Source organism: Anas acuta, chromosome 4 (genome assembly GCF_963932015.1).
Source record: "Anas acuta chromosome 4, bAnaAcu1.1, whole genome shotgun sequence".
NCBI classification, from domain to species: domain Eukaryota; kingdom Metazoa; phylum Chordata; class Aves; order Anseriformes; family Anatidae; genus Anas; species Anas acuta.
Window position 1 is genome coordinate 14242841 of NC_088982.1, and position 19661 is coordinate 14262501.

Below are 19661 nucleotides of genomic sequence, written 5' to 3' on the forward strand. Positions count from 1 at the left end.
AGGCAGCAGAAGTAAACAGTCACGTATGGTAAATACTAAATAAAACAAGAAGAATAAGTTTGGATTTAGGATTTTTTGTTTGTATCTTTTTTCAATCAGCGAATGTTGACAGCTGTGAGTCAAAAGCAGTGTTGAGGTCAGGGTCAAGGTCAGTGCAAGACCAGGCACTGCATACCTGCCTACACCAAGTGTACACAAGGCCCCCAAGCTGCAGGGTGCACACAGAAACCTCTCCCAGCAGCCTGATCCAAGGTCAAGAGTTGTGACACTCAGCGCTGACCTCCAGCACAGGCAGCTAAAGCCCTTGGCAGTGGGATGCAGTTGCAGAGGAGGATTGCAGATAATGATGGTTTCAGGCTGATCAGGGCAATTAGAGACTGTCGGTGTGCTCAAGGCCCCAGAGCAATGAAAGAAAAGTCTTCAATCTTTGTCTGAAAAAAAAATTTTCTTTTTGAAACATAATTGAACAACTAGTTGAAAAATGTAAAATCATGTTTAGAGATGAAAAATTAAAGACAAAAATTTGTTGGATTCACTTGCTGAATTCTATGTTTTAAATTTTTAATTAATAACATTTTCAAGGTCTTTTTTTTTTTTTTTTTTTTTTTTTCCAAATATCAAAAACTGTCTTGGGTGAAGAAAACTATTATCTGTGAAGCTGTACATCTAAGGGGACATTAAAAATTCCAGGCAGAGCAGTGTGTTATGCTGGTATCCTGGCTTATCCTGCCTAACTTTTTCTGTCTGCCTCAGGTTTCAATGAATTCAGAATACCTTTTAGACACACCTTCTTCTCAGGAAATCTGTGACTCGAGAATTTGCTAATGCTAAAATACATTTCAAAAACTGTCATCCACATGTAACTGATATCTATCATTTACCTGTCTATTTAACAATCTCTTGATCAACCTATATGCATTTTTATCTTGTCAGGGTAATTACACAGAAAATTCTGGAGGAGTGTATTAATAGATTTTTTTTTTTTTTTTCTAACAGTCAGTGTGAACTTATTCAATGAGTGGTTATCTATAAAACTTTCCAAAGCTTACTTTGTTGTGACTCACAAACTGGAGTGCTGGTTCAAGCTTTGAGAAAATTAATTGCCACACTTATAATTGTAGAGCAGGTAATATAGTTACAGACTTCATTTTCATTCACGACTCCTTTGTAGTTGTAATAACTGCATGAAGAGATGTTCTCTCCCTTCAGAAAAAATATTTCTGAGCAGTTTCAGAGCCTTTATAGCTGAAACTGCGAAACAGTAAAACTTACAACCACAAATTGAATAGTTATTTTGAAGCTGTAGTGTTTGTGTATACACTTATTTCTGACCTTTTCAAAGTAAACCAAAACAATTTTCATCACATGAAAAATATAGAAACTTTTCAGTATTTTGCTTTTAATATCACACACACACACAAAAAAAAAAGTAAGACATGAGCGCAGTTGAGTCTAATAATTGATTCACTTGGTATTTACAACAACAAGATTTACTTTTGTGGTTTTGACTCTTTTGGTCATATTTCTTTTAATGTATACATAAATACATAGATATTTACAGATTTGATGACATTTTGGTTAAATACAAAACGTAATAGAGAGTAAGAAAAAAGGTAGTGTATTTACCAGTTCATGCACAGTAAAGAAATATTTCTTTTAAAATTTGAATTAACTTGATTTTGCAGCTCTCATTCTTGATTTTATCTGAATAGGATTGAACTTGAAGAAAAATGAGGTACAGTAAACCAATAAATAAAAAACAATAGAATCCTAGAATATCCTGAGTTAGAAGGGACCCACAAGGATCAGCTCCTGGCTCCACACAAGATTACCCCCAAATTAGACCATGTGTCTGACAGCACTGTCCAAGCGCTTCTTGAACTGCCGCAGGCTTGGTGGCTTGACCACTGCCCTGGGGAGCCTGTCCCAGTGCCCGACCACCCTCTGGGTGCAGAACCTTTCCCTATCACCCAGCCTGACCCTCCCCTGTCCCAGCTCCATGCCATTCCCTTGGGTCCTGTCGCTGTCCCCAGAGAGCAGAGCTCAGCGCCTGCCCCCTCTGCCCCCCTCATGAGGAAGCTGCAGGCCACCACAAGGCCTCCCCTTGGCCTGCTCTGCTCTGGGCTGAACAAACCAAGGAAGCTATGCAGGTTCATACTTCATGATTACATTTGTGAAGTAGTCAAAATTCAAGAAACAATATAATTGTTCCACTATTTATGTTTTCAAGCATTGCATTTGAAGCAGATCTGTTTCTTTGTTTGCTTGTTTCTTTTGCTATCAACTCCTTTGCTCAAGGTAATTTGTTTGTTGGTATTGTTTTGTTTTTGTTTTTTTAAGGAATTAACAGGCATACAAAAATATTTTTCAATTTGTCTCAGAATTTAGGCTAGAGTCAAGCTTGCACCTCTTTTGAATTGGATAGGAATGGATGGGTTACTGTTCATCATACAATTCAAGAACAGAGAGACCCAATTGCCATGCCATTGAAATGGATTAGCCTGTAGTATACTACCATTTTAAACATATTATATGATATTATTAGTAAATAGAAAAATTATGGAATAGCAGTATCTATTTCACAATGTTTATTGGATTCTGACAGTGACAACATGGATGTTTATTCTGTATTTTTCCCAATGTGTCATATAATTCATGTAACACAGATCAGCAAGTTTCTTTGAATCAATAGGTAAACGGCTTTTTCTGAAATGATTGGTTCTTATGATTGACAAGAACTGGATAAGCCAGAATACAGACAAATCTTCCTAGTGTATGTCTATTAGTTGTTTAGGTTCCCAAATCTCCCTAACTTGAGCCTGAATTATTTGCTTCTAATGAAATCTTTGACCAAAACAAGCTTAGCTTGAAATACAAACCATAAAACAACTTGGCAAAAGTAATGGAGACAGAAGGGAGCAGATGTTTGTAGAAAGCGTCTACTGGATGTCTGTCCATACTTCATGAACAAAAATCAGGTAACGTTCACAGAGTTCACAGATGCACCCTAAGTTTGAATAAAGGTTGCTCTGAGGGTTTTATCACCATTGACAATAAATAGGAAATATTCCTGTTCAAATGCAGACGATGGAGTGTGTTTTTTTTTTTTTTTTTAAGGATATAGAAAACATAGGTAGTATAAAGTTTTCATTCTGCTTCCTTTAGTAACTAAATGTACATGAACAATGGAAAAAGAATAAGTTATTATTCCTATCTGGAGTTGAACACTGATCTAAATGTTTGAGGGATTTTGGTTGCAGAAGCATGTTTTATAAATCTGTTTTTCAATGGCACTTTCAATGGCACATTGGAAAGGGGGGGGGAGGGGAGGGTAGAGCAGAGCAGGTCCACTCATGCTCTGAGCACCACATTGCAGCAGATGTCATCATCCAAAGAGGTAAACTTTTGTGGTAGCTTCAGGACTTGTGCCTGGAAGGAAGTGTTCCAGAAATGTTACATCCACACAATACAAAGTTGTGGAGAAAAAGGTGAAAAAAGGACAAAAAAAAAAAAAAAAAAAAAAAAAAAAAAAAAAAAAGCTGCTGCATGTTTCCCAAATAACTCATAACAAAACAAGTAGTTGAAGTCCATCTACTGTGTAGATTGTGGAGGCTATTTTCTTTCTCACACTTGTGTCTCTTAGAGATTTCTGCTACATTCAAAGAAAAGTAACCCGCTTCCCAGAAACTTCTTACAAGACTGGAAAAACACTGCCTCCACAGCTCCCATAGTTCTCCACTGATACATGCAATTCTCTTCTACCCAGTCTCTGGACCCGAGGCTTCAGTGTTGTTTGTTAGAGACTGAGAAGAAATGAGGCTTCAAAATCCCTGCTCTCTTCTGTCCTCCCAGCTTACAGGCTCCTAATGGAAACAGACTGAAACAATCTTAAATTGCTATAGTTTGAAAACTTGAAAAATAGATTATTATGGTGAGGCAAAAAATGCGAGGAAGTTGATAACCTACACACTAAGGCTCAGCCCAGCGTGAATCAAAGAGACAGTTAGGAAGTCTTGGAAAATGGCAATTGTAATGAAAATGTCTACTGACCCTTGACTAATAGTGTCAGCAACCCAACAGTGCTTAATTATTAAAATCAACACATGTCCTGCGCTGACAGCCCAGTGTTTTGAACTGCATTATTCTCATGAAGAAGAAGAAACAACAAATAGCAGTAGAAAATATCCCTTCTTTATTTATTCTTATCTGCTCTCTTTTTGCTGATTCCATTGCACAGCAGTTAGAAAGGTCAGTGTGATTACCTTTTCCATGGGTTTGCTAAGAATCAGTGTTTCCCTTAATAAACCAAACATAAATTTCAGCAACTAAAGACAATGAAGATGTATTTGTGTAACCTCTACCTTAAAAAGGGAGGGCATGCTGTGGTGCAACATATTGAATTCCATAATAACAATAGGGTCATAGGATCACAGCAAAATTCAGGTTGGTAGGGAGAGCAGAAGGTCACTATTCCAGCCCTCAAGAAAATAAGTTACACCTTTTTAGTCCAGTGTTGAAGTCCTTCAGAAGTTGTCTTTGTTTCCAGTACTGCTAGGAATGTGATCAGGTGGGAAAAATTTATGTCCTTTGAAAAAACAGGTGGTTATCAATTTACTTCAGAGACTGCTGTATGTGGTACTGCAGACTTCAGGTCCATTGTTCTGTCAGCATATTCCCCTTTTTTCCTTTCTCACTTTTTAAGAATGCTTTCTCCACTTTGTTTAAGTAGTAATGGTGTGAAATTCTTGCTGAAATACTGTTATGATGGGAACACTGGCAGGCCTGAGAAATTGATGTGGTTATTCCTGAGAAGCTAATTAAAATGCTTACAAAATAATCTGAAAATGCTCAGTTTTCTCTTCTAAGTGTTAAATTGTGTTATCAAGATATTTAGCTGACATTTCAGACTTCTTTATATGCTTAAAATGGAATAGTTAAAAGAGAAACTTCCATTATATTTTCAATATGGGAAAGCATATTTTAAAAACAAACATATTTTTTAAAATTACAGTATTTGTTGAGAAAAATAACGTGCTCATAAAAGTCTTCATATTTTACTGATATGGCCTTTCTGCCCCTGGTAATGTATGCATATGTGTTTATATATAAATACTTATTCATATGTTTGTATAGGTGTGTGCACCTGTATGTGTATGATGCCAGTACTCCAAGAGTGTTGGAAAATGTTAAAATAGATGTTAGAAATGCTCTGAAAGTGAACAGAATGTTTCATCTAATAGCACTGTTCTCATAAAAGTAAAATACACAGCAAAACAGTAAAATACTGAATGTCCCAATCATTATGAAGCTGTGTTCAGCTTGGTTAGCCTTCTCCTTGCCATGGGACCTTTAAGCATTTACTGGGACAAATGTGGAAGTGCTGGATCTGGTGTAGGACTAACAGAGCTGTGCAAGTGTGTTAAGACCAGTGTCTATCCAAGAAGCACAAAAAAATTTGCACTTTACCAGAAACCTTCTGGGGACAGCATTCTGTTCTGAATAAGAGAAAAGGTCAGATGGATTGGTATGCCCTAAGGCAGGAGGAGGCACACTCAGGATCAACTGTGTTTGGGAGGAGACCACTCTGAAATTCTGCTCTTCAGGTAGTACTTCTAATCCCTTCTAATCCCTTCTGCTATAGGTTCCAGTCCTCCAAAAGCATGTTTTGCCACATATTTAACTTAAATATATTAATTATCCCACCAAGGCTGATAAAAATAAAAACAAAATAAATAAATAAATAAGTAAGTAAAATTCTGGCAGGCTTGAGGTGTACGTATGTACCACATGAAATGCCTGCTCTGTTCATTCCTTACTCCATCATAACTTTCTCATGACAGCAATTTTAAGATGACACCTGTGTGGTTACTAAGCATCCTGCAGTCTCTTTTGCTTTAACAGAAAGCTGGCAGAAGTTAGTCCAGATCATTCAGTAGTGCCCTGGGCTTGGAGAATCTCTTTGCAGAGATTCTCAGTTCTACAGAGAAGAGTCATCTTGCCATAGATTTTGACTCTTGAAATGTAGGCTCAATAAAGTGTCTTTATAAATAAATAAAAAATAAATAAAAAATAAAGTGGATTTAATGAAAGCCTTCTCAGAAAACTGTATTTCAAAGTCTAAATCTAAAAGCTTCTCAAAATGTTACCATAATTTTAGGAAAGTACTAGTAGCCTTTTTCTGTGTCTTATTTCTTTTATAAGGTCAAACATTCAAAAATCACTTGTAATTTTGTCAATTTTTGAATAGTCCTCTCCTTTTTAGATTGTTGCATGAATAAGTAAAAGATCATTGTGAAGCATAGTAACAATGTGTTTTCTAATGTAAAGAAACATATTCACTTGTTATCCCATTAGAACATGTGTATATTTCTTTGTCATTAAAGATCATCAGAAATATTTCATGCCATATCAAGTATCAAAGAATTTATTGTAAGAAATGTTGTGACTGTTACAAAACTGGAGATAAATTGTCACTACTACTCACAGATGTCCTTTTACACTACCTCTACTCTCCTTAAAGAATGGTAATGAACTGAGGTCTCATTTATTTCTGTTTTTAACCCTAGAACACAGCAACGGGCTTTTTTGTGAGGTCAGCTCTATAACTCTGATGTCTGTTTTAATAAAGACTGTGCATTTAGTTTTAAGTATTTTTATTTATTTATTTATTTATTTTTTACATGGTCTTACACCAATAATCACTGCATTCCTGCATTGATGGATTGCAGTAAATTTTGCCTAATAATTCTGGTATGAGAGCTTCTTTCTGGAAGGTCATGTGATACTTTTATATCTACAGCAATAAACAAAAATGAAAGGGAAGCACTTCAGCATTCATGTTAGTACATTATTTTTAACCTCTCTGTAATAGCAGCATGGTAGAGAGCAAGTATCCCTCTTCCATTTTGTTTTAGCACAAATATTAAAAGATTCAAAGCATAAAGTGCTAAATTTACTGTTTTTGTAACCCCACTGACTTCAGCGTTTCACTCCAATGTTGAATTTGGTCCATTTGGGAAGCTTTGTGATTTCTTACTGTTGAGCTGAACCTCATTTTTCAAACATTTTCCTACAGCTGACATGCATGTTAAGTAATACAACTGCAGCCATCTGTAAAAGCTTGGAATTAATTTTCCTCTTTATTGCTGCAGCTTATTTCATTCCACCTTTCCCTTTATATTCATAATACAGAAAAATTTCTCATTCCTTGAGAAAGCATTGCAGTTAGTTTCCTTCCTTTTTATATTACTTGTCAGTAAAGTAATCGATGCAACTGTTATCATTGGTACACACACTAACTACAGTATGAACACTGTCAGAAGAAATTTACTGAAATGGTAAATTAAATCGAGGCATAAAGCAAATCTTCTCTGTTTCAGTGATGAAAATCTGAGACAGAAAAGAAAAACAAAAGAGACAGAACTTTACAGATGAGCAGGTTGAGCACAGGGATGAATAACAAAAACAACCTAAAGAAAATGAACGATGCTACATAGCATAAACAGAAGTCTTTGGGAAAAAAAAAATAAAATCTCTTTTGTTATGCTACTGTTTTAAAATGCATGTGTAACTACTTGTCTTTTCAAAGAAAAAGTCCACAGATATGAAACAGTTATGTTAAAGAAAGCTGTGAAAAATTGAGGGTCGTGCAAGTTGTTTTGCTTTATTTTGTTTTAAATTGTGATTTAGGATTCAAACATCCATGCTGAAAAAAGCACTTTCCCCAGGATTTAATATAAGAATGAATATGCCTAGAACAGGCATAAGCCTTAAGCTTATGGTTAAAAGCTATTTTTTTCTGAATCAAGCATGTCATTCTCATTGTATTTGTATCAGCGTGGTGACTGAGTGGATGGACTGTCTGTGAAATGTGTTGTTTTGGAGGTCACATTCACCCCACAATGCCATTTCATAGACTTTTCCCTACACGCACACATATATATATTCACCCACATATATATGTATGTATGTATATATGAGTGAATGTGTGTGTGTGTGCACCTATATGTATCTGTCTTATGTCTACTTCGCAGGGAGATGACTGTCAGTCACCTGATTGATAACATTTTCTCCTCCTGCTCTGACACTCCTACATTGTCTTTTCTGCCACAGCCAAAGAGGAACAATAGTGTCATATATGGAGTGGTAATTCGTGTCGAGAAAATGGTTGATATTAATAAAGAAGGGGGAGATTTGAGAGTGTGGCCATGGGGGTTGGAAAGCCCCGTGGTTGAGATAACATTAGACTCTTAACGATGAGGCCATCAGGAATATAAAAGAGTTTAGAGGGAACAAAGAAGGGTGATTCAGGAGACTCTGCTGCTACAGCCATCGCAGGCCTTTGCTGTTACGCCCCCTGTTGACCTGGACGTGCCTATTGACCCAGGCCTATTGGCCTTGAAAAGGAGATGGATATGCTTTTCTTCCATCTGGGAAGAACGGGATACATAAGGCTTGAAGACCAAGTTGCTTGACAACTTAAAGCGAGACATATTGTTCAAAAGGAATGGAAAATGGAGACTTGTTAGTAATCAAGAAAAGGAATGGAAAATGGAGACTGTTAAGTCATGGAACTTAAAGGATTGTTACCTTTTCTGATTGTGTATGTATGTATAGGCATACTCAGGTTTAGTATGTAAAAGCAATGTTCCATATATTTAGAATGTTTGATGTTCCTGTGTGTGTGTTGGTGGAGCGTAGACTCCCCCCACACCCAGCGCTGTTTATAACAGCCCAGATCTAAAAAAAAAAAAAAAAAAAAAAAGTTATTTTTCTGTAGCACAGCACTCCCTTATCAGATTTTAAACTTCATAGTAGTTTAATATGAAAAATTTAAACTTAGGCCTCATGGAAGAAGGAAATATCGTCCTCGGGGTACTAAAATGGCATCTAAAATGTTCTTCCTCTGTGTGCTACGTGGAGAAGTATTATTCTCATTTCATTCTCTACTTACTGTTTTTTACAGAACCAAGAGTGAATGAATTACTTGGAACTATATTTTCTGGAGCAACTATATCTGCTGCTTGATGCAGTATTGTAAATAATGAATCTATCAAACATGTTTACACCTTGCCCTTCAAAGGAGAATGAAAATCATCTCTGGATTTTAACACTGAAACATCCCAGAGTGCTCATGCATTACTTCCAGTGAAATCAAAGGCCATTCTTTTTATTTAATATATACTTCTTACACGTGCAATCTATACCAGTGTTAAGAAATCTGAAATTAAATGTTTCTTCATTAAAATTGTCATTGCTATACGTATATCTTGGAGTCTCTTGGCCCCAAAAGGTATCTGGTACTCAGTCTCATGGAGTAGTTGTTTTTAGGGAAGAGAAATTAAGTCAGTGAAACAGGTGACTTAGCATGAAGTATCACCTAGTTCAGTGTGCCGCCCACAGGTAATGCTTGGCACAATTTAGGAGCCGGGCTTTGTGTCTCATGAGGAAAGAAAATGAGACAAATTACCAGGCACTTTTTTCCCAAAGGAGCGTGTTCCTCAGACTATGCACCAACATATTACCCAGCTCCATGCGAGGCTTTTCTGTGCTGGTTCATGCCTTTAGCAGTGTCTTCCCTTCTTTCAGCTATCACAAAACTAAAAGATATTTAATTCCATCATTATCTAACCAAGGTAAAAAGTGGTATTTGTACCTCTCAGTTCAAGTTGATCATTACCCCCTCTCCCAGTTTCTGCTTGTTGCATGGGGGTAAGCAACCCTGTCTACTCTCCTTTTGCTAACCTGACCTTCCGTTCTTCTCACGCCAATCACATTATTTCTCAAATTGTCTAACTGTTCAACATAATCAAGCTAAACTCAGAGCAATTGTCTGCAGCGAGTATTTAGCCTGAGGTTACTGCTTCTGTTCCAGATTTGCAGCAAAGCTTGTAAGCATGCAAGCTTATTCAGTTTCTACCAGCTGTATCAGCTGGTCAAATAAAGATTATTACAGTTCCCTACAAATATAGGTTCACTTATGCACATAGTCTTGGCAACAGTACAGCCACTCCTCAATACATACAGACATAAATGGAAAAATTGATGATGCACAAAACACATGTATATGTATCTGAAATTAGTGTTTTCAACAATGGATCAAAATAGAAAAATCAATAATTTTGAGATCAAATAGTTTGTCTCAATCTCTGATCAAATAAAATTTATTTAAAATATTATTTTCATTTACTTTTGGTTGATTTGACTTTTGGTTGATTTTACTTCTTGGGGATAAAAAAATAAGCTAACTTGTTCAAAAAGCTTAACTACTTTGAAGCAAGAGGTATCTATTTTTCATAATGCCATATAAAAGGTCTTCCTAACTTTTTTTGTACCTGCAACTAGCTGATGAATGTTATCCAAATTAACTTATTTGAACTTGAGATTTCCAAAGAAACAGGATTTAGTTGTAGTCTAACAAAAAGCTTTAGCATATCCATTGATGCTAAGAGAATATTCAGAATTTCTCTTGGCATGTGTATAAAAGATAGGGAGATATCAAAGCCATCAAACCAATATCTGGCTTTTCAGAATAGATTTTCTTGCTTCAACATGCACCAGCTTGAAGTAAAACTTTTTAAAGAAAATTAGACCTTATTTTGATTTTGTCAACACTAAGGGCGATTTTCTGCCTATGGTTTGTAAATGGAATTTCTCCTCATGTTTTGCAACTTTGTTCTACAATAAGAAGTTATCAAATAAATTAACAGTAGCTTCTAATGGCTTTATGTACAGGTGCTACAAAAGCTGTATTATTCAGACTTCAGTATGAAATTGTAGTTACCAATGTTGTCATCTGCACATATATGATCACATAGCAAAATGCATTTGAGAAGCCTGGAGCTTGATTAATTGCTGACATCAGAGAAGTCTGTTGTTAGATAGATTTGTAGTAATGAGGATTTATCAGTGACACGGCACTTGCATTTTCAAGGACAGTTTTTTTAATTATTATTATTCTTTTTTTTTTTTTTTCTTTTTTCAAGCAATACCATAGTCAGAATCTCAATTTAAAATCTTTGTCCTACCTAAGTAGTAGACTTGAACGTCAGCCTGTTCCCAAGACATACAAGAAATATTCAGTAAGGTATGTCACTGTATTCATTCATGCCTGGTTTTCTGACCAAGCAAGCTTGCCAGAGCTCAAGAAGCATTTGGACAATGCTCTCAGACACATGATATGATTTTTGGGTGGTCCTGTATGGAGCTAGGAGTTGGACTTTGTGATTCTTGTGGGAACCTTCCACCTTGGGATATTCTATGAAACTAAGATATAGTAATGCAGGCCCAAAATAAGCATCTTCTGACATCGAGTCTAGTGTGGCTGTGCTATAGGGGGCCTGTGGGCTGCATCCGGCTTGCAGCACACAGGCCCAAATTGCTGCAGAAGCTGTTAACCAGAGCTCCACTCAGGCTATGACTGCCACTGTTAATTCAATTGGGAATTATGTGTTATAAACATGCAGTTCTTTCTCTTAGGTTGGCAAATTTTTCATGGGAATGCTATTATAATGTGAATACCTAGATGTAATTTTGAAAGGATCTAGAATGACAAATTAAAAAGTGGAAAGAAGTCTGGAGGTTTGACATGAGCAGATCTTAGTACAAGGGTAGAAATTTTCCCAGGAAATACTCACATTTTTCTCTGTTGTGTCATTTAAACCCTCTCCTATTAAAGGAGAGGAAAATATTAAATTAAATGGAAAATGCTGTTCTTCCTCTTGAGAAAGCAAAGTTGAATACAATTATACTAATCTTTTAAGGCCAAGAATGTACATTGTACACATTAAAGGTGATTGTTTTGCATTACTGAAAAGGTCAGGTTTCGTTTTCAAAAAGGACTAGAGCTGCCTTTAATTAAGACAAAATATCTTGGTTACCTTTAAAAATGTAAGAAGATGTAAAATTCTCAGTCTCCTACAACTCATCTGGGTTTTCTGTAAGTGCTTGTGACCCAGACATGCTTTTAACAAGAACATATTGGACTGATAGAAAAGTAAGATATACCTATTCCAACCACAAGGACAGAAATATGTTTTAGAAGGGAATACTTCAAAATATCACTGCCTTGCTATATATTTTGTTTTCAGTCACAACATGTCATAAAGGATCTTGTGTTTAGACAAAAATAAAATATATCCTTTCTGCTGTATGTGTGGCTTCATATTGCTGTATTAGAATGAAAAATTTTTAGCTGGATCTCTTTACCTGCCTGCAAAACAAGATAAATAAGTACATAGTAGTGTGATTTGTTCTTTGAAAAGCTAAGGACAAAGTTATTTTCCCTCTAGATGATGTCCTTTCTGTCATATTATGGGACAAGGGGGCATCAAGTCGTTATCCAGAAAATTTTGATCCATGTTTTCCTGATGTTTGAAGCTCTATCCTGATCCCTTGGTTACTCACAAGGCATTCAGACGTGACTGGGGCTGTTGACAGGCTTGGCTTGCTGTGTGGGGTCACCTGATATCACTGTTGCTGCTTGTACCTTGTGTATTGGGTTTATGTGGCAAGATTTTGACAGGGGGCTGCAACAGTGGCCTCTGTGAGCAGAGCCCAGGAGCTGCCCTGTGTCAGATCAGAGCCAGCTCCAGCCGACTCCAAAGCGACCTGCCGCTGGCCAGAGCCAAGCCAGGGAGTGATGCTGGTTGGGCCTAAGGAAGAGCAGATGTAAGAGAAAAAAATGCTGTGACACAGCTGCTGGGAGAGAGAGGAGTGAGAGAAACAGCCCTGCAGCCCCAAGGTCAGTGCAGAAGGAGGGCAGGAATTGCTCCAGGCTCTGGAGCAGAAGTTCCCCTGCAGCCTGTGGGTCCCACACGGAGCAGATCTCCACTCTGCAGCCTATGGAGCAGCCCCCGGTGGAGCAGGTGGATGTGTCCTGGAGGAGGCTGCGGCCCAGCCCATGGAGAGCCCCCACAGGAGCAGGCCCTGGGCCGGAGCTGCAGCCCGTGGAGAGACCCCTGCTCCACACAGGAGCAGAGGTCTAGGGGGAGCTGCCGCCTGTGGGGGACCCGTGCTGGAGCAGTTTGCTCTTGGGGGTGGACCCCGGGGTACATATCTGTGTTGGAGCAGTTCTTGAAGAGCTGCTGCCTATGGGAAGCCCACGCAGGATCAGTTTGGGAAGGACAGCATCCTATGGGAGGGACCCCATGTTGGGGCAGGGGCAAAGAATAACCATGAAGGAGTGGAGGAAACAAAGTGCTATAGAATCACAACAGCACTTCTTCCTTGTTCCCCTGTGCCACTTGGGGGGATGATGTAGAAGAGGGTGAATGAGGGTAGAGGTGGCTTTAGTTTGCTTAATTTTCTCACTACTCTAGTCTGATGTTAGCAATAAACAATGTTACATTTATCTCCCTATGCAGAGCCAGTTTTGCCTGTGATAATAATTGTTGAGTGATCTCCCTGTCCTTATCTCAACCCATGAAAATTCTTTTCATCATATATTTTCTTCTTCTTTTCATCATATGTTATCTTCCCCTACTATTTTGAGGAGGGGGAGTGAGATAGCAGTGAGGTGGAGCTGAGCATCAGTATGAAGCCACCACACCCTGAAACTTTTGACATGGTATAAAGACAGAGGATTGCACAGCCCATGAAGTATGTCAGAGAAGTGACATACTCTACTTTATAATGCAGGTTATTGTATGATGGACTGTGGTCCAAATAATCAAAACTGTCCATTGGAAGGGAAGAGGTGCAGCATGGAAAAAATTGTTCTCTGAATTTCCCCCCTCATGGTACTCCCAAGATGAGCAATTAGCCTTTGAAGGATAGGTGATGCTATAGTGGTAGACATTATGCACCGAGTTCCACCTTCTGCAGGGAATCTTGTTTCTTCCATGAGCAGCATGAAATATCACAGTGAAGGTTAATTATACCACCTGTTCAGAATGCTTTTGTTTTGAAGATTTAAAAAATATTATGCTACTTTCTGATTCAGGACAAAATATATTTAACATTGAGAAAAACAAGGGGGGACAGAAAAAAAACATTCCTGTTCTCCTGTAGTGATGATGGTCTTCCGGCATGACATTTTATTCACCGCAGCATAACTACAACTAGTGTAGATTTGTCTGCATTCAAATTTGTGGAATTACACAGGTATGAAACTGAATAACTCTAGTGATTAATTAAACCCACTGAATTATAATAAAGCCAAATCTAGGATCATGGGATGGACTTTTGTTCAGGAATGTTGGCAGAAACACATTTAATGTATGATAGGTTTTGTCTTCTTCCAAGTGTGTTATTATTTGAATTGGTTGTGTCACGCCCACAGAAGAGAATGCACTTTACATTTGAAGTTATCAGTGGCAATGCTCATGAGGTAAAGAATGATAGGCCCAGACTGAAATACACCTCCATCCCTACTGACTCATGTACATTGTTCCTTATGACATGTTATGTGACAGTGTTCCAAATATTACATTCAGTGTTGCCAAGTTAGGAATAAATTTATCCAAGTAGTTAGTTTTGTTATAACACCTTTTTAAAAATTATTACTTTTTTATTGTTATTATTATTATTTTTCCAGAACTCTGCAATGTTCTTTCTGCTACCAACAGCAGGTAATTACCTTCTAGCATTCCTATTTTATTCACTGAAAACTGACACTTCCTTCTGTTTTAGTATCAGTTCATTGTGCAGAATTCTTTGTAGTACTTTAATTAACCTGGCATGATGATCTCGATACAGTCCCAAGTAAAATTAACATCAAAAACTGATATGGAATTGTTCTGTGCAGTAGCTTGCATGATGAACACATACCATATGGCAATTTTTAAAAATAAAACCTGCCAAATAGCATATTTAATGTGACTATCCTGGCATACTCACAAGGATTGTAAAAATCAAAAATAATTCTGAGCACTGCTCATTTCAAAGGATCCCAAAATATTTTATACAAACTATCTATCTTTCTAAAATCAGCTCACCTACCACTTAAAGCAGCCACTTCTGCAGTGAAATGCAGCAGGTATTGCAGTAAAGCACAGCAAATTGGAACAGTAATTTTAGGGCATGTAATGAAGATAAATGGTGTATCTTATTTAAACTGCAGGGGCAGAAGGTAATTACCCAGATTTGAAGCTGGATGAGATACCAGACCTAACACATCTCTTGCAGAAAAGTGTCAGTCATGATTTTATGGCTGGGTAACATTAAAATAGAACTTGAGCAAAGCCTGGTATCTAACACTGATCACATAAACAAGTTGGATTATGGGGGAGAAGAGTTCCTGTTAGTGTTTATGTGTGGATAACATCCATAATGTCTGTGCTGCACCCCATTGCTGAATATTAGAATTTAGAACTGATTTTATGGGTAAAATCTAATGTCCAACGAACTCAGCGGGGAAAAAAAAATAAAAAAATCACTGGTTTTGGATCATGTCTTTTGTCAGTTCCAGTTCACTGGAGAGGGGAATTGTACTGTGCTGTGTTTATTACCTCATAGCAGTGCGGTGTATGCACTGCTATATATGCACTGCTGTATATGGTTATGGCAGATTAATGGTAGATTATATATGGGAATGTATGGGAATGGTAGATTTGAAAGAGCAACATATCCAATCAAGACAAGAACTTTTTCTTTAATGATCATCATCATACTTTCCTAGCACATTGCTGTGCCAGCTGCTTGGCTGGACCATTCTGAGTGTTTTTTGTGGCTGCTACTGGGCAAGACTCATAGCTTGGTATAGTTCACATACTGTTAAGCTGAAGATCCAATTTACAAACACCTTTGCACTTTCAAGCCACAATAATGAGAGAAAAATGTGATTTATTCTATGTAAGGTCTTTGGAACTACCCCTTTGTTCTGACAAAAGAAGGAGCCACCTTTACCCACTGTCCTAACTCAGCTTCTCAGTTATCTGTCTAGTGTTACATGGGATAGATGTATTCCTCAGATCTTCCAGCAGTAAAAAAAAAGATCATTCATTTCACCCATTTCACCGTACTTTTCAAAGTAAAAAACTTAACACTGTCTCACTTGCTACTTTTGCCTGCATTGTCACTACACAGCAGTGGCATTGTGTTTACTCGTCAGTTTATCACAAACACTTCACACATTTCTGCTGTTCATGCTAAAATGTGAGTGCAATGACCTTCTTCCTTTCTGAAAATGAATAATGAAGGCAGGGGCTTTTTGGTGGTCCGTTATCACCATTTTCCATCTTAACTCACCTCTAATTACAGACGAAGGAAAAAAATGGTAAAAATCTTCTCAAAAAATTATCTTAGCAATCACTGTTGTCCTCCTAAAGCAAAATACCCATTCAGTAGGGAAACAAACACCCCACTCCCCACCCCCGTGTTCTCGGGTTAGCCTCATTAAGTTGCTTTCCTGATTATTCAGAGCTGCTGTAAGTATTTTCAACTTCTTTAAACATTTGAAGATTCCCTGTAGCTGTCAAGAGTCTGAAAGCTTTGCTGATGCTCACCCCTATGGAGAACTTAAATGTTTTTCCTCTTTTCAAATTCAAATTGTTCATAGCCAGACAGGACTCACCTTTAGTCATACCCTTCTTTTATTTTATAATCCAAGATACACAAACTGACACATGTATCTTCACAGAGCCTCACTAAAATCATGGGGCTATGGCAATGTGGAGCTTCTCTTGCAAGAATTGGATCAGCATCTTTGATCCATTGCTGTCTTAAACTGCTCTCATTTATATGCCAAAGCACATAACATTTTTCCCCCTCCTATTCTAAATGCCATCTGTTTAAGCCTGATTACACTAAGATTTCTGTTCTAGTTCTGTCTTGAACTTGAACATAAGTGTTATGCAAAGAAGACCACCCCTCTGAGGACTGTATCTGGCTTTTACATTAATTAGGGCAGCTGACATCAATGTTAATTCATTCCCCAATTATTTTAGCAGAGTTTTTAGTCATTTATACACACACACACATTTTCAAAGTAGAGGGAAAGTAGAATCATCTGGCAGGAGGATGACATGTCACAGTGAACTCCACATCAAATTGTATAAAATTGGTTTTTAAGTTAGTTTTGTTTAGTTTTAAGTGAATGTCTGTATACTTTCAAACCTTGATAATATCCAAGAAGGAGAACTGGCACCTTCTAATGTATACCTGGGGACACATTCTGAGAAACATGGAAAGAATATCTCAAATTTTACAGGTTGTCCAAATTTACCACCTCTCATCAGTATCCCTGGATCTAAGATTTGGATCTAAGTCTCAGCTATACAGAAGTTTGAAAGTGGGCAGGTTTGACTTATAACAAGGAGGTCCAACATTAGGTAGAAACTTACCCAATATCACAATGTCCGTAGTTTTTAACAAATGATGACTTTAGCCCCAGTCACTTTTATTGAGGAGAAGTAATGTTTCTATTAATCAGCAGCTTTATTTCTTGTGCCCATTTGAGAACCTAAAAAATTAATGCCTGTGAAGGGTTTGTAATACTTTTTCAGAACACCTTAGGGATTTAGCTGGAAAGTTAAGAGATGGAAAGGTTTAATGAAGATGCCCCGGGTTTGTCTCTCTTCAGTTAAGGTCATCTAACTGACATATATTCCAGATAATATGTTGTTTATGATTCTGTAAATAAGAAAAGCAGTTGTATTGGATCCTGTAGGAGTCAATTTATCGTCTGTTCTCTAGTGCCTACTGTTCTTGACGTAAGCTGCTGGCCTGTGAGGCAAGACAGAACTTGTCAACCTTTAGGTGAAATCAATGGGTCAGTGACTGAGGTTTGAACCTGCTGCAGGTTTTCAACTGCGTATCTTTAGTAATCATTCTTGCATCACTAAATTCAAATATTCCACTTTCACTGTAGGTAAAGCATTTTCATATAGTAGAGTATTATAATATTATCTATAATAGAGAATAGAAGAGAAGAAAATAAAAATAAATGAAAATAAAAACAAATATATGGTGTCAAAGAACAGACAGTATAGCTAATCAGGTTTGCTAATGAAAAATGTGAAATGAACACAGCCTGAAGTGCCAACATAGCCTGTATCTGAGCAGGAAAGGGCCAGGTATAGTCATAAAGAAAACAAAATGAAACTCTTTTCTTCTTTGTTCTTTACCTATCTGTATCTAATCACGGTTTGATTTGTTTTACAAAATGATAAATTAATTCCATATTATCTCAAGTGCTGGCATAACTCCATTTTTACATTTATTTTGTGAGAACTTTTATCTATGACTAGAAATATAGTTGCCTAGCTGGAGTTTATTTTTAACTAGCTTACAAGTGATAATGAATATGCTAACATATTCTAAGATTCACTAGTTTTGATTTTCAGCCTTATCATATTTATAACCAGAAAAAAGCAATATAGAGCTGCTCACACTTTATTGTTACTAGTGTAATTCTTATAAGACTTACATGTGGCATAATAAAAATTAAAATTTGGGGCAACACGGTAGCATATGCTGATCTAAATTAGGCCTGCCATGGTTCAACCCTGCCATTTATCAGTGGCCATCTGGTTCAGGCAGCAGTGTTCCTGCAGTCTTATGTTTAGCCATCTGAGGCGGTAGATTTGGCTGAACACAGTCCTGCTGCAGCCACTCTGGTTTAGTGGCTGTGGAATTGCAGTGTGAAATGGGTGCTTAAAAGATGATGCCTCAGGAGGAGCAATGTTCGAACAATGGTCCAAAAAAGCTTTTTCCAGAACTTCTTGCAGAAAATACTACACTTTTCTAGTGATACCTCAAATGCAGTTTCTACATGGGTATGTTTTTTTTTGTTGTTGTTTTGGTTTTGTTTTTCAAGAGGACTTTTTAAGTAATGAAAAAATTGGCAGAAACATATACCCACCTTGGATTAAGACTAAAAAATCTAAAAAAAAATCTAAAATCAAAAAAAGCAGTAAAGTGGGATATAGTCATTTAAGTTGCAAAATTTTTCTTTCAAACTCATTCCCTATGTGATCAAAAGGGATCCAAGGGGTACTTGTCCATTTGGCGAACGCAACTCATTCTTTCTCAAAGCTCAGCAGCCACAGCTTTCCAGGGGCGGGCTCCTGGTGAAGAAGGTATCAGAGCCCTCAGCCTTGGTCCTTGCCCCCATCCCTGCTTCTATGCACTAGAAAATGAAGTGAGAGGCACTAAAATGAGGTAAGGAAGAACATACAGGGTGGTGCAGGACTTGTGAGATGGAATGAGTCATAGAAAAATTGGAGGAATTACCACATGGGGATGAGCTTTTGTAAAGAATCTTGAGGAATTTTGGCTGTGTTATGAAATGAGTCTTACTTAAATTGTTTCTCCACAGGAGCTTTTTGCAGCCTGGGTGAGTGATAGTTTAAAAGCCCCATATCCATCCCAACTAAGTGTAGGAGATAAGTAGTGTTAAATACCTCTTTTAAACTGCCAGCAATTAAACATCATCAACAAGAAAGTAAGAGGCCTTTAACCTAAGTGAACACGTGTAAGGTCTACATTCTTTAAATAAAATGAATATGGAAGCATTATAGATGTTCCTTGCCTGCTTGAAAAAAAAAATAAATAAAACAAACAAACAAAAAAAACCAACAACCAAACAAAAAAAAACAACAATGTGCTTTTGCAGGTCAGAACACCACAGCGTAAGAAAGAATGCACAGCCATCACGAGCCCTGTAAATGGATTATCAAAATTGAAAAATTAAGACAAAAAAAGTAGCATAAATCCTTTCA

The 19661-nt window shown here is 37.4% G+C and overlaps 1 long non-coding RNA gene across 4 annotated transcripts in view; it reads left to right on the plus strand.

The window, feature by feature from the left end:
• LOC137855611 (uncharacterized) overlaps nt 1-9362 on the plus strand; it is a 26362-nt gene extending 17000 nt beyond the window's left edge. For 2 of the 4 annotated variants that reach the window (XR_011095840.1, XR_011095843.1), the window contains one exon: nt 8966-9362. This is a non-coding gene — a long non-coding RNA (uncharacterized lncRNA). Of the gene's footprint in view, nt 1-3643; nt 8925-8965 lie in introns of those variants that run through there. The other 2 variants (XR_011095841.1, XR_011095842.1) reach the window with 2 other exon arrangements.
• The last annotated feature ends 10299 nt before the right edge of the window (nt 9363-19661 follow it).